The sequence below is a fragment of the Trematomus bernacchii genome, unplaced genomic scaffold (assembly GCF_902827165.1).
Source record: "Trematomus bernacchii unplaced genomic scaffold, fTreBer1.1, whole genome shotgun sequence".
Lineage (NCBI taxonomy): Eukaryota > Metazoa > Chordata > Actinopteri > Perciformes > Nototheniidae > Trematomus > Trematomus bernacchii.
In genome coordinates, this window is record NW_022987733.1 from 1,171,204 (window position 1) to 1,187,359 (window position 16,156).

Here is a 16,156-nt window from a genome sequence, read left to right on the forward strand (position 1 = left end):
CTTCTAGTCACTTTGCTCAGTGCTACTGCTTTGTAGGCAGGCGTGACGAGACTCTTCGACCCATGTTCAGGGGAGGTGGGTTGTAGTTTCCTGCACGCCTCGACGTAAGAGAGACGTAAGCGATGCCGCCACTTAGCTCCGAAGCTCTTGCCTCTAGACCAGGGGTCGGCAACCCCTGGCACGCGTGCCAGCATTGGCACGCGGCACCGTAACCAGTGGCACACTAGGAATAAGTCGAATAAGTGTGCAAAATATTTAAATTGTATTTTCGGATCCTGAACGAGACCGCCGCCAGAGCGCGTCTCCCCGTTACCTGCAGAAGGGAGCCATGCACGCAACGCAGCCCCGCTCTCTTTAACTCCAGGTGACTTTCTGCCGCTTTCCTCCATGGTGCAGTGCTGATCGTTTCACAACGGAGGAAAGCACTTCACGAATTGCAGTACCCATAAGGAGCTTTACAAATGTCGCAGTTTTTGCGTGGCTGTGTGTGTCTTTAGTTGAAAGCCCAGTGGCGATCTGCTCATCTCTCATTGAAATAATATGCTACAAAGGGGCGGACTGGCCATCTGTGTGTTGAACTTTCCTGTCGGCTCCCAGACCGTAGTCGAGGAGGGCAGAAGCAACAAGCTTCAGGTTCAATAACCCACTTTAGCTTAAATGACTGGAGAGAGGCGAGCTCTTCTTGGGAGGCCGTTGCATTTATTTAGCTGTTCTTCTGTTTCACAAAATACATCACAGACCTCTGTTTTTCTGCTGCCTCGTTTCACTTCCAGAAACATACACACACGCACACGCCACACCCCTCTCTCTCTCTCTTAAAGGGACAGCGATCTCATCTCACTCTGCATGACCCTAATATCATAACATGTGTGTTCTGGAGAATCACAGAACGGACGATCGTCCTTATTATTATGCCGTTTAAACCAATTATTTAAATGTGTTTGTTAAATTCGGTATCATGTAAGTTGCGCTGACAGGTCCACACACTGCTTCCCCGCAGCGAGGCCCCCCCGCCCTCCTGTTGATAGATCACGAGCGTCAAGCTCCTCAACATCCTCAACACCCCCCCCCCCGTTGATAATTCTCGATCGTTGGCACGCTGATAATTTTTTTTTTTTAAATGGCACTTCATATCAAAAAGGTTGCCGACCCCTGCTCTAGACCGACAATTTTTTGGAACTGGAAGTGAACCGGATTCCGGAGCTATGAGGCGCCGCCGCTGCGGTGTGAACAGGAAAAACCGGTACTTTTCAGGCTCTAGCTCCGAGCCGGAGCTGGAAAAGCGCCGGTGTGAAAGGGGCATAAGAAAGATAATGTGAAAATATAAAAACAAAGGCATTAATTAGGGCTGCAAAATGTCTCTCATTGTAATGGTGATGAGATTTTTAAATGCTAACACTTAACAGTTTGTTCTGACTGTGTGTTTCCTGTTTCGTGCAGATGTCCTGATGGTGGTGGTTAAAGAAGAGGTTCTCCCTGACCAGCAGGAGTGGAGCACCAGTCTGGACCAGAAGGACCCAGTGCCCCCCCCACACATGAAGCAGGAACAGGAGGAACTCAGGATCAGTCAGGAGGGAGAGCAGCTTCAGGAGCTGGAGGAGGCTGATATCACCAAGTCCACTTTCACTCCTGACCCTGTGAAGAGTGAAGATGATGAAGAGAAACCTCAGTCCTCACAGCCTCATCAAAGACAAACTGAACACATGGAAACAGAAGCTGATGGAGATGACTGTCGAGGACCAGAACCAGCCAGGAACTCAGATCCAGAGAGCAGTTTACAACCAAAGACTGAGGACCACACTGGAGACTCTTCTGAAACTGACACTGGAGACTCTTCTGAAACTGACACTGGAGACTCTTCTGAACCTGACACTGAAAATTCTTCTGAACCTGACACTGAAGACAGTGCTGATTGGAACGAGACCAGAGAACCTGCATCAGGCTCAAACTCACTGAAAAATAGTAGTGCTGAAAATAAACCATTCCGCTGCTTAGTCTGTAAGAAAGCTTTTTCAGAGCGTGAGCATTTAAAGGCACACTGGAGAGTCCACACAATAGAGAAACCACACAGCTGCTCAGTCTGTAAGAAGGCCTTTTCACAGAGGGCACATTTAAAGGCACACACGAGAGTCCACACAGGAGAGAAACCATTCAGCTGCTCAGTCTGTAAGAAATATTTTACAATGAAAAGAGATGTAAAGGTACACATGAGAGTCCACACAGGAGAGAAACCATTCACCTGTACAGTCTGTAAGAAAGCTTTTTCACAGAGTGGACATTTAAAGAAACACATGAGAGTCCACACAGGAGAGGAAAAATAGAGCTGCAATGTTTGCGACAAAAGATTTAAATGGCATAATCGTTTCAAAAGACATAAGTGTGTTGGTCGTCAGCTGCTTCTGTAACTGTAAGGGAATACATTTGTCTATGTTGTATCCTGATGACCTAATGCCGTTACATGTAATACGTTACTCCCTAAGCCTGATTTCACCCACCTGCAACCGATTCGCTAATAATCACAAATGTTCATTTTCTTTGACCAAGTTCCCGTGTCCTGCCTTTCACCTGCTGATCACCCACTGCTCATTTAAGGTGGACTCACCTTTATAAGGGACCAGCTAGTCTTAGTGTCTTAATGCAAACGTTTTGTAAAGTGATGCTAGACCAAAAACGTGCTGTTGGGTTGTGTGCTCTCTGCAGGACGGAGTCTGTACTCAAATATTTTTTATGAAATGAGAGCTTTATTCTGTTTTTGTAACCTGTAAAGCCCCAAAGCCCCCGTCGGCGGGTCTTTTTTTTCTCACAAATTAAATTCTTTTTTTAATTTTTTTTTATTTTAATTTTTTTTCTTTGAATGGAATGAATACCTATGGTGATAATTCAATGTAATACATCATTTTTATAGTCTGGTACCTGAAAAAGGTCAAATGGCACTGATGGAACCAGATATACCCAAATGTGCCGAAAGCCTTATTCCGCCTGGACCTTTTTTTTGCTAAATCTCTCTAAAAAGGTCAAATTTAACTTGTTTTGCCTCAATCTTGATACAGGGTACTTATTATATGTTATAGTTTGGATTCCTAAAGCTTTTAGTCTTTTTTTAATATGTTCCATCTGAATTTACTCTGACTGAGAAATATCTATATTGATTCTGACACTTCTACATCCAACTCACAGATGTAACCTTGCTTTGATAAAAGAAATTATTCATATAACCCTTTTAGAAGTTAAGTTGTAGTCATTTGTTTTGGGCATGTCATTTTCGAGCCTGAAACCTGAAAAACAGGCTCGGGGCTTAACCAAGCGGCAAACTCTGGGGAAGAGCCGGGACGCCAATGCGGAAGTGCCACAAACTGCAGTTCATATATTGGCCGATAGGCGCTGACTGCAGAAAGGAGCAATTTCCATAGAGCCCCATGTTAAAATGCCCAATTTCACAGCCTAAAAAAACATGTTTCTACCTATGGATCCAATAAATATTATTATGAATATAGTTAGATTCCACCTTCATGATTATGGATCTGTGAGTGAATTGTTTTCTAACACGACCCTTTTATTTATATTAGGTCTTAAAGTTTTTGCATAAATTAGGGCGTGGTCACTTTGATGGACAGGTACGTGCCTCACTGTCAGCTAACACCAATTTGTCCACTCTGCTAGGCTACAACGTTAGTTAGTTGTAGTTGCTGTACTTGACCCTTTAGCCGTGTTCGTGGTGATTGTGCCTTTTAGGGAATATTGTTACAAATACCAGACAATTGAAATGTAGTGCTGTGCGCTTGAATGTACTAACAGACCTTCCAAGAAGTCTACTCTCAGCTTTTTTCGGTGAGTAAAATGATAATATTATACATGTTAATCCCGTTAGCAGGTGTTTGTGTGCTTGTTAGTTTAGCTTGTTATGTAGCTTATTATGTAGCTTATTAGCCAGCTAAGGACGTAACCCTTTATACATGTGTATATATATATATATACAGTTTAGTTTATGATTCAGCCTTTTATAGTATATGGCTGTGACGCCCATAATGCTAAACGGGAGCAAATGTTAAAAGGGGACCCAATTATCCCAGTGGTGGCCGCCGGAGTCCACGCCGGCCGAAGCTAACGGAGCCGCAGGGGGCTAGCTTGCTAGCGCGTCCCGGCGGCTCCGTTAGCTTCGGCCGGCGGCGGAGTCCGGCATTATAACTGGAGATCAAGGAATGCAGCGAAACGCAGACTTGGTTCGCCTGCAGCCCGCTGTAGTATTAGCTAAATAAATTATGTTGAACAAGGCTTATTAAGCTGAACATCGCCACAATTGTTCTGCTATGTATCGGTACTTATTTTATTTGATTAACGTGTGAAGGACAAGCATTAAAAATAACAACAAATAGCTCATTATCTTGCAGATTGTCTCGTTTGATTATGAATGTAACGTTTATATAGTGGAACTACACTGTTTTATCAAAACCAAAGTGCCACGCAGTAACTTGGTATGCATGTATTTCAGCAGGAAATGTGCATTACCAAATTGGTATCAAATAAACAGTAACACAACAGCATTGGTAACACAACTTCCAAAGTTACAGTAAAATAAAAAGAACCCTGACTCGGACAATACACAATCCAACATATTCAACAGAAGAGAATAAGTTATATTGTTTGTACACATGGTTCTTTACATATATATCTGTTTGTTTAAAGTTTCCAGGCGATGCAGACAGGATGGACCAGAGAGTGAGAGACAGAACTGGACTCCTCACAGCAGTGAACTTCAGCACAGGTACAAATACTCTTTTTTCATACTGTACAAAGAATCAAGAAAGATATTGGTTTAAATAAATGAAGTATTGACTTTAATACACTGATATACATTCCATTAAACAATACTAAATACTAGATCACCTACACATCAGTGAAGTTGAGGGTTTTTTCCATGCAAAGGGTTACATTTAGATGTTAACAAGCAATATGACTGTCAGCTTTCTAATTTAAGGTATTGAAGGCAAAGCTATTTAACGCATAGTGAGAACTGCTACTATTTATCTCTCAATATTGTCTGTAAAAAACGTGGTAAAAGTTATGATTTCAGTGAGAGAACAGAGCAAGCTTCTACAGTTGCACTAAGTTTTGATAACAGTTAAATATTATTTTGATAATAAAATATATTTCAATGTTGATGAATTTCATACTGTTCATTCATAATCTGATTGTCTTTGTAGCTCACTGTTGAAATAAAATAAAACATTACAATTACAAAATAATTATATCTACAGCCCCTAAACACAAGCACACCTCTTTCATAAATAACACACTTGTTCTGCAATAATATGTTTTATGTTTCCTGTAATTTTTGTTAGGAAAGGACATGCCTGAAAGACACGATTCAACATGTTCTCCTTCTCCGAGGGTCAAGAAGAACATCCAATAGGAAAATTAAAAGCTATTGTTATGAGATGTTAAGACCAGTACAGGACATTCACTAAGAAACTACTTTTATTGTGAAGTCAGCTGATCGAATGCACCTATTTCCACATCTACACTCCATCAGCTGATTAATTCTATTTGCCTCACTTTATGAGCTTCACAACATGTACCTTGTACCGCAGAGTTTGCAACGCAAATAAATGGGGCCAATCTTCAGTCGGATGTGAATGTGTAATCTAACATTTTCAGTAAGAATAATGGACAAAAGGAGTGCAAATACAAATTCAATTTATTGAAATCTGAACCAAAAGTTAATCAAACATGTTTTAAATAAAAAAGCACATATGGACAGAAGGTGTAAACCTATTAAATGTATAAGTAAACACATTTAGTCAAATAAAGTGACAGACTAGGCCTGATCAGGTGGTATCAGCTATGCATGGGCTCCTCCATCAGGCCTGGTCCTCCTCGCTGAGGAAAGACCCTCAGTCCTCTCCGGCCAAACCAACAGACTGGACGTCCATCACACGGAGGTTTCTCCCTGAAGTCTCTGCAGCTCTCTGGACACCACGCTGTCTCAATCCGTCCACACTGAATATGAGAGGGGAAAATGAAAATAATAAATGCTTTAGACAATAAGAAGTATAAAGTTGACTGTTGAGTTGCTCAGTTTTTTTAGATTGTCAATACTATTACTGTATAACTAATATCCCAGGTTAAGAGGCACCTTCAAATAAAGATTGGTCTTTAAATACATTTTGTCTTTTGAATTGTTTGTCTAAAGTCAAGGATCTAGAACTGGTACTTATAGTTGTAATGATACAGTCTGGTTATAATGCTGTTTGGAGGAGGCCTCACAGGTAAGAGCACTAACTAGCTACCATCACATGCACCTTAGCTTAACTTAAATGTATTAAACGTATAATTAAGTGATAGCAAAATATAAATAACTAATGTCATGCAAACATATTAATATTTGCTTGATTCCAGTGTTGCATTTAGCACATTGCATACAAACGTTAAGGGATTTTAAGATTCTGAAGTATTATGCTAAAAACTCAATAACTTAGATTATTATTTATAGTTTTGCTGAATAGTTTCATGTCCGCTTACCTTAGAAACGTAAAATGTGACGGCAGTGTGCTGATGGGGAAGCATGTTAGCTTAGCTTCTTAGCTTGAGCTAGCTCTGTTACTTCCCAGCTGGAGGCAGAAGGTCCCGCCTCGGCTCCGCCTCTTTGCCCTTATTTGGAGCAGGATGTAGCAGGCGGGAGTTAGACTCAGACGTCACTGTCGAGCCGTTAGTGGCCGACTCCGCCTACTAAGGGCTTCTCGGCAACTCTGCAGAATCCTATGGGTGACGTCACGGACCCTACGTCCATTTATATATACAGTCTATGGCAGGGGTGGGCAATTATTTTTTACAAGGGGCCACTTCAGAAACTCGAGCTGTGTTGGGGGGCCGAATCAAAAATAAGTTGAACTTAATTCTGCTCAATATACCAATACTGAAAAGGTGTTTTACAGTATGTTAAAGATAAGAAATGAATCAGCTTTATACAAAAAGAAATGAGTGCTTTTGATTTTTGTTTTTCAGTTAATTTTACTTGTTCAGTGAGAAAAATCCAGTCTGTCTTGGGCTTGAACAAGTGCACGGAAATCTGGTTCAATGTCTGAGGTGGATATGCGAAGGACAGCTGAGAGGTGATCATCAGTGATAGAGGATCTGTATCTGGATTTGTTGAACTTCATCACTGAGAATGTCTGTTCACATATGTAGGTAGATCCAAAGAGGACCATCATCTTCTGAGCACGTCTCCTGATGTGTGGAAAGTTCTCCTCTTTCAGGGAAGAGTAAAACTCAGGCAGTGAGACTGACCTAAAGTGCTCTGACAGAAGTGTGTCAGACTGCAGGTCAATGAGTTTAAGCTGAACATCACTGGGTGCATCATCCACATGGCATGTAAATGGGGAAAAGATCATGTTCATTTCATTCTCAACTGTTTTTGAAGTCTTTAAATCGCCTTGAAAACTCACCATGCAGTGCTTCTAACATGGATGAGTACCTCTGGAGGTGATCAGCTGATGGTGTGGCTTCCTTCAGTGTTGGCAAGTGCGTGAGAATGTTGTCCTCCATTTGGCTTGAGAGAAGCTGCAGCTTTCTCATGAAAGCCTTCACTGCACTGTACATGTCATGCACAAAAAGGCCCTTGCCTTGCAGTTTGACATTTAGTTCACTCATTAGTGCAGTCACATCTACAGCAAAACCAAGGTCTGCCATCCAGTCTGCATCTGAAAGCTGTGGGATGTCGTTTCCTTTCTTCACACAGAAGTCTTGAATCTCTTCTCTCAGGTCCCATACTCTTTTCAGCACTTTGCCCAGGCTGAGCCACCTGACAGCTGCATGGTAGGGTATGTCACGATGTTCAGTCTCACTTTCCTCCAAAAGTGCAACAACCTGTCTGTGATTCAATGCTCTTGCCCTGATGAAGTTAACTATTTTAGTTACAACATCAACAACATGGTTAATTTTTAACACTGACTTACACAACACTTCCTGATGTATAATACAATGCAAAAATACCTATTTCTGCTCAGGGTTAATTTCTGTCACTTTATCCTGCATTCTCTTCAATAGTCCAACATTTTTCCCTGTCAGATTTGGACAACCATCCGTTGTCACGCCTGCCAGCTTGTCCCATTTCAGTCCCAACTTTTCCACACATGCATTTACCTCCGTGAACAAATCACTCCCTGTTGTTGTACCTTTCATTGACTGCATGGCTGCCAGCTCCTCCGTGATTTTGAAGTCTGTAGTTATCCCACGTAGGAAGATGAGTAGCTGGGCAGTGTCACGTACATCGCAGCTCTCATCCAAAGCCAAGGAAAAAAAGTCAAAGTTGACCGCTCTGTTCTGCAGCTGAAGCTCCAGATTTCCCGCGATGTCCTCAATCCTCCTCGTAACAGTGCGTCGCGAGAGCGGCACTTTCTCAAATGCCTCCTTTTTCTCCGGGCATATTAGTGTCCAACAAACACTCCTTAATGAACTCTTCGTCCGAAAACGGTTAACTTTTAAGACATAACTCGTCTTGACAGCTGCATCTCTGGATGTGGAATGTTTTGTGAAAATGTGTTGTTGGCTTTGCAGCTTAGCTAGCAAAGCATCCGACCCCTTTGCCCGCTCTTCCTCAGACAGGTTCTTGTATTTATCTGCGTGTTTGGTAGCATAGTGGCGACTCAAATTGTACTCCTTGAACACAGCGACCTGCGCACCACAAACTAAACACACAGCTTTACCTTTCACTTCTGTAAATAAATACTTAGCGGTCCATGTCTTGTTGAAAATACGGCATTCAGTATCGATCTTTCTTTTTTTGCCCTTAGCGGACATTTCGAGGACTAGGCGGCCAGCATCACTCGTAGCTGTTACGGCATGCGCGTTTACGTAAATAAATAAAAAAAACAGCAGCTTCCTTTTCAAAATAAAAGCAACACAGTTAGAAAAGTATTTACGCCATGCAAGCAATACAGCTGTGTTGCTTTTATTTTGAAAAGGTTGCTGTTTTTTTTCATTATGTTATAATTTATGATCAACCTCACACGGGCCGGCCAAGGCCGGCCAACGGGCCGGATGTGGCCCGCGGGCCGTAAAATGCCCACCCCTGGGGGCTTAACAGGCTAAACAACGCCAACAGAGCGATACGTCTTCTTTCCAGCAGATGGCATACATGTTACACCATCCAGTTCAACTGTCATCCACATATTAATGATTCAAAACAGCAATGTGTGAGATATGGCTAGTAATTGACCATTTCAACAGAATGTGAAGAGGTTACAGTCTTGAGGCCATGTCCAATATGTGTTGTTTGATTAAATCTACTGAAATGAGGATTCAATGACTAAATTATTCTTAATTACTGTCCTTACATCATGGGTTTGCATTGCAATATTAGAACGCATAAAACCCAACTTTATTTCTTCCAAGTTGCGGGTGTTCATTGTTTAGAAGTCCTGGGACTGTGGGGGGGAAGTATAAATACATAGAAAATGGTGAAAGGAAAATATTAAATATATGGTAATCATTAAATTAATTATAAATACAAAAATCAAGATGATAATTAAGAATATATATTTTAAATGTCAGTTTCACTTCCTTTATGTATTTTAAGTATTCATTTTATTTATTATTTAGCCATTTTTTTTATTTAGTCTTTTATTATTTATTTCCCTATTTATTCATTTATTCCTGAATTTAATATATATATTTATTCATGCATTTATTTATATATTTTTACCTGTGTCAATTTCTTTCCTCCATAACATTCCTGTGGCCCTGGTGGGATAAAGATGATTTAATAGAGGTCACTTCTGCATCAGGTTGTATCTGCAGGTCAACAAAGCGCCTCTAGAGGGCGCTGAACCACCAGGAAATCTACCTTTGAAGGTTAAAGGGGAGCAGCAGAAGTCATGCGACGTGGCATGTGAAGTACAGCCATGAACTGATGGTTATCACCAATATTTATGGTTCGTTGGTCTAGGGGTATGATTCTCGCTTAGGGTGCGAGAGGTCCCGGGTTCAAATCCCGGACGAGCCCTCAATTTTGCAAAAGTTGCACCTCAGATGTGTTTGATACCAACTTATCATAAAATCATTTTAGTTTTACAATTTCTCAGCCCACAGGTTTTGGTGTTTAACAAAACAGAATAGCACATTTTAGTCTACAATGCATTATAATATTATATTACATCGTTAAATGCATCATCAGCACTATGGGAGTTTCCCTGTGCAACCATATTTTGTGATATATATATATATTTAGGTGATGAATGGAGAGTCTACTGGTAAAAATGTAAGTTAATGATGTGCTCACTATGGGCTGCTTACCCATGGAGGTTTGAAAATGACATAATATATAAAAATACAAAAATAAACGATTAAATACAGATAAGGGAATAAAATAACACTATAACTGTTGCTATTACATTACGTGTTAGACGCTTTTATCCAAAGCGACTTTCATACTCAATACTGTGGACAATCCCCAGAGGAGCAATTTGGGGTGAAGTGTCTCAGGGACACAACGACATGCTGACTGCAGTGGGGTTTGAACCTGTGACCCCCTGATCCGAACACCAACGCACTAGTCCACTGCGCCACACACAACCTGATATAACTGCATTAGATGAAATGTAAGGGAATAAAAGAACAGAATAATTGTTGATAGAAATACATTTGACAAAGTGGCCAGAGGGTGGAAGGTAAATACAGAATAATACATTTTAGTCTCCAATACATTATAATAATAAATTACATTTAAAGAATACAATGCAAGAATTCAACCGAGTATCAAAGATATTTATTTATGAATAAATGTCAGCTCCAGAATAACATCCAGTCTATCCAACGTAGTCATGACTATCAATTACAACTTTTTATCCTGTGGTAGGAGGATTCAGAGAGAGGAAGAACCTGTGTTTCAACTGATCAAAGAAACAAACATGGGTAAGAAGGGTTTACCATCAGGATATCAAACATTATTCACAATTGTAAATGTATTATCTCTGCCCAGGTGTTGGGTATTTGTTGTTGTCAGTCCCCTCAGGAGTGAAAGCTTCATGTTGTCTCCGTCCATATAGTCAGGTCTCAGCAAACACAATCAGCAAAATGTGCAATACGAAAAACAACCAAAAATTCATGTAAAACTAGATACATGAAAAACATGTGATAATAACAATAATAACATTCAGTGCTATTGCAGCATACTTTGTCTACAACAGCCTGTCAGACACTGAAAAACGCCATCATGTGCTTCTTGGTATTGATTTTTGGAATATCTTCATGGAAATGTTACTCACTGCAGTTTATTTCGACTATGTTTATGAATAAAAGTTAAGCAATAACAGAGTGTAAGGTATTCCTGGGAACATGAGTGAAAAATATTCACGTGTGATTAATTCAGTCGGGGTGATTAACGGTAGGGTAGGTACGTTTGAGAAACCGGCTCGAGATACACTTTTTGTTATATTCCATGGAATGCTCTTAACATCCCGATAGCAATGAATATCTTAAGTGCTTTGACAAAAAATCCATTAAAAAATGTCATCTGTGGAAGCTGTAATACTGTAAAAAGTACGACCAATCATTTTAGCCGGCCCGGCTAAAATAACTGGATGGCCTACCTGCCTGTCAGCCTTCCATCTGTGCACAAACTTATCTCGTGCCCTCATTGGTCATGTGCGCGTTCGTGTGTGTTGGAGGAGGGGCTCTATAGGAAGTGGCAGATTTTCTCCGGTTGTGTATTTTCAAATTCTAGTGATCTCGAGCCGGTTTCTCAAACTTACCTACCCTACCTTTAAAGCAAAAAAAGTCATCATTTAAAACTGTTCTTCGTGTTCTCCGTAGCTGTTTTTCTGACTGTTTCCAAAGATTTGAGGGACAGAAACTGAAGGAAACTAACCAAATGCAGGATTACGGGGCTGAATGCACTGCCTGATGGTTAACAGTACACTATTCCCTCATGGACCTGGAAGATAAACAGGGAAAATACTCTTGTTATATAACCAACAATCACTTTGAACAGGGATCTCTTAACAAAAAATGCTAATAAGTTACACAAAAGTTCAATGTGATGTTCACAGAGAAATTTATATTCCAAAATGACTAACCATCATGCAACGCACTAGCAAGACGTTGATCGCAATTGCGCAGGTCTGCGTCAGTCTCGCTTGTCTCAAACAAGCCTAATTTTTCCGAAATAAGGTCCCATGGAGCTCAACCGGAAGGGGAGGGACTTCACCTCTCTATGGAGAGAGAAAGAGTAGGTTTGTTTGAGACAAGCGAGACCGACGCAGACCTGCGCAATTGCGATCAACGTCTTGCTAGTGCATTGCATGATGGTTAGTCATTTTGGAATATACATTTCTCTGTGAACATCACATTGAACTTTTGTGTAATTTATTAGCATTTTTTGTTAAGAGATCTTTGTTTCATGATGGTTAGTCATTTTGTCCGACTTGCTCTGGAGGCTCGCCTACATGAGACGTTGAAATCTCGCGGGACAAAGACGCCCGCAGACTTGAGAGCGAGGCGCGGCGAGGCGCGGCGAGGCGGCGCAGTTTCTCTCCACGGGCTGCGGAAGCGAAATGCTTGATGGGAAACGACTCGCTGGTATCTCGAGCTGAGCGCTCATTGGTGGTTTTCACCCCGTGCTGGTGATGAAACTCTCCATTGGCTCGGCAAAAGTTTGTTGTTGTTTGTTGTGTCAGTTTTACGTCGCCACTTCCATTCACATTTTTCATCATTGTTCCACAATGTTTATCATCATGAAATTAATATCTATATATTTTATACTATACTTGCACTGCTTACCGTTGTCATACTTTATATATCTTAGCATATTCATACACACTGTTCATACTAGGCTAGGCTACTGTGTATATAGTGTATTCATACGGTTACCCCTCACTGTTTTTTCATCATTCAATTCATTCTATATTTTATTCTGTAGATTGTGTACATTATGTTTCACTTTACTGCTTTTTGCACTCCTGGTTAGAAGCTAAACTGCATTTCGTTGTCTCAGTACCTGTAATCTGTGCAATAACAAACAAGTTGAATCTAATCTTGAGCAGGAACAAATGTATTTACTTAGTACATATCTGACATTAACGATTAAACACATTTGTGCATTCTTTATAAATGCAAACCGAGTCAAGCCGACTCCGGAGGTGGCGGTATGCACCTTAAAGTTGTTTGCAATCCGCCAAAAAACCGAGAGAAGAAGAAGAAGAGGAAGAAGCCGACTCCGAGCTGTCCGACTTCAGGCAAGCTTTTTGAGATCTCCCCCGGCTGCGATCGGCTATTCTCGTCTACTTTCGAGGCGAGCCGCAGCTCGTCTCAAACAAGCCTATTGGAGAGAAAGATTATCTTTCGATCCCGTTTGAATTGTTCCATGAATTACACATATGATGTTTGTCAATCTTAAATAATCATTTCCATGTCAAAAAAGTCACAGTTAGTCGTAAAACTGTTGAAATATAGGACTATGAAAAATACGCAACTAGAAAGACTACAAATCCCAGAGTCGCGTAAGTGATGTCACAATTGTTTTCCTCTACTAAGAGATAGCTAAGATAAGCTAAGATAAGATAACTTTAACAAGATGCCTGTGTGCTTAGTACCAGGTTGTTATCATACCAGCAATGGGTCTTGCTCGTTTTTTCGCTTCCCGTCTGATGAAAGGATCAAGTTAGCTACCTAGCTAGTAGCTAGCACGTTAGTTAGCATTACAGCCTTGTCATTTTTATTAGCCTTAACATGAAGTAACATTAAGTAACCCAAAATGTTAAACAGTAAGAGTAGTAGTCATATTTTGTGAACCCTTTGAAGAGTACTGTCACCGGTGTGATCATTCTATAATACACAATTTAAGCCCGGGGGAGAAATGCTAACGCTAACGCTAGCATCGGCGATCGGTGATAGTGAGGGTAGTCAATCGTTTTGTTGACAAGACAGTAGTGACGGCCATCTTGGTGACGTGTGTTGTTGACCAGAGACGTAGTTCATTGAGCGTTTCACACAAACAAATGTGTTACTTCACAGTTTTACGACATATTTTTTTTTTTTTGACTTGCAAAATTATCTTTTAAATTGACAAACATCATATGTGTAATTCGTGGCACAATTCAAACGGGATCGAAAGATAATCTTTCTCTCTCCATTGACTTCAATACATAATTTTTCCGAAATAAGGTCCCATGGAGGTCCACCGGAAGGGGAGGGACTTCGCCACTCTATAGAGGCTTCCTAATGACGTCACGGGATTTCGCGTCAGACATCTTGGAGTACCACTCTACTGGCGGGAGCGTTCAAAAATGGCGAAAATGAAAGACTACTACGAATCACTAAACCCGGAGGATAAGACCGTTTACAGAGAAAAATGTGCGTCGATTGGTTCGGTGGACCCTTATTTGATTCCCGTTCAGGATTACAGCACTGATATACATTCATGGCCTTCACTTTCCTACTGTGATATCATGAACTACCTGGTTTTTTCGCCTATTCCATTGTACACCATGGAGGAAATGAAAGCGTACAAAGGACTCGAGGCATATAACCAGTTCACATCCGGGTGGATCCGTGACGTTTGCGTTGCATATCAAGGAGATGTGGTTGTAATAGCTGGAAAAGTGAGTAAATATTTCGTGAGGGCCTCTTCAGCTGGCTTTTTAAATATCCCTAAAGTCCCCCAAAATAAAATGGGTGAGGCTGCTTTTATCCACTACGCTACCAAGAAATATCAGAGGCCAACTCAGTGGACATTTTTAAACACCAGCTTTTATTTTTGTTGTACTTTATTTGATAGGGTTTTATATTGTTGCATCAATTAACTTAGTCTTGTGTCTTATTATTTATTTTTATTATCATACCGTTTACCTCCTCGTGTCTCTTAACCTGTTAAAATGTTATATGTTGTTGCAATGCTGCATGTACCTGTAAAGGTCTTAACATCTGATCTGAGGGGAATTTCTTGTGGTTTATTTTTAACTTGTGATGTGTGCCATTTTGTAAAGCACTTTGAGCTACACGTGCTTTATGAAAAGGGCTTTATAAATAAAGCTTTATTATATATTGCAATATATTTAAATTACACAAGTTGTAAACCTATTCTTGGTTGTCAGTTTCTGTTATGTGCTACCTAGCATAGGAATATGACAAGAGCTGACCACCCACTGGTTGTGTAAACAATCAGTATTTTAAAGTAAAGTTGGACCAAAATATTGGTGGTTCTAAAAAGTCAACAATCAATAATATTTTTGTATTTTATTTTTCAGGTATTGCATTCTCAGAGTATTGGGCTGCCGCCAACATGTCCGTGGGTACTGATGAAGAAGGATGGTGCAGTCATCACAGCTAACTGCAACTGCAAGGCTGGTTTGGGATCAACATGTACCCATGTTGCATCTCTCCTTTTCTACATAGAAACATCTATACGGATACGTGATGCCAAGACAGGCGTATTGGCTTCTACCTGGATCAGTGAAGGATGTAACACCTTTCCCCTGTTGCTGACATTGACTTTACTTTGGCTAAAACCCGAAGGAATCGTTTAAGCCAAGCAATTGACAGCCTTGGCGATGCAGCTAATTTAACAACAACAACAACACCACTTTTACGTCACTCGAGGGAGATTCCAAAAGCGACAGATGCTGAGCAACAGTCTTTCCTGGCATCACTGAAATCTACTGGAAGGAAGTGTGCAATATTGACAATCTCAGCTCCACACAATGCCGATTTTTTCCCAAAAGTGACTTTGTCACCTAAGCCGCTTTCTAGTTTAAAAAGTGAGAACTGCCTAGAAATGGACCATAAAGCCCTTACAGAACATTGCCAAGGGATCAATGTAGCTATCACCAAGCCGGAGGCGGATGTAATTGAGAAGGCCACAAAAACACAGGCCAAATCCAAACTCTGGTATCGATACAGAGCTGGGCGGATTACAGCATCTCGTATGAAGGCAGCATGTTCAACAAGTGCAACTAAACCATCGCTTAGCTTGATTAAAGCTATTTGTTACCCAGAAGCCACACAATTTAAAACTGCAGCTACTGAATGGGGATGTAATCACGAGAAATCAGCACGTGAAGATTACATTACAATTATGAATCAACATGACTGTTTCATTTGCCAGGACTCTGGGCTCGTGTTATTGCCAACATTTCCATATTTAGGTGCTACTCCAGATGGTGTT

At 40.8% G+C, this 16,156-nt stretch overlaps 1 non-coding gene across 1 annotated transcript; it reads left to right on the top strand.

Moving 5' to 3' along the window:
• Window positions 1–9,928: 9,928 nt before the first annotated feature.
• On the top strand, window positions 9,929–10,000 carry trnap-agg. Its single transcript has one exon. It is a non-coding gene; the product is annotated as a tRNA-Pro (tRNA).
• Window positions 10,001–16,156: the final 6,156 nt, after the last annotated feature.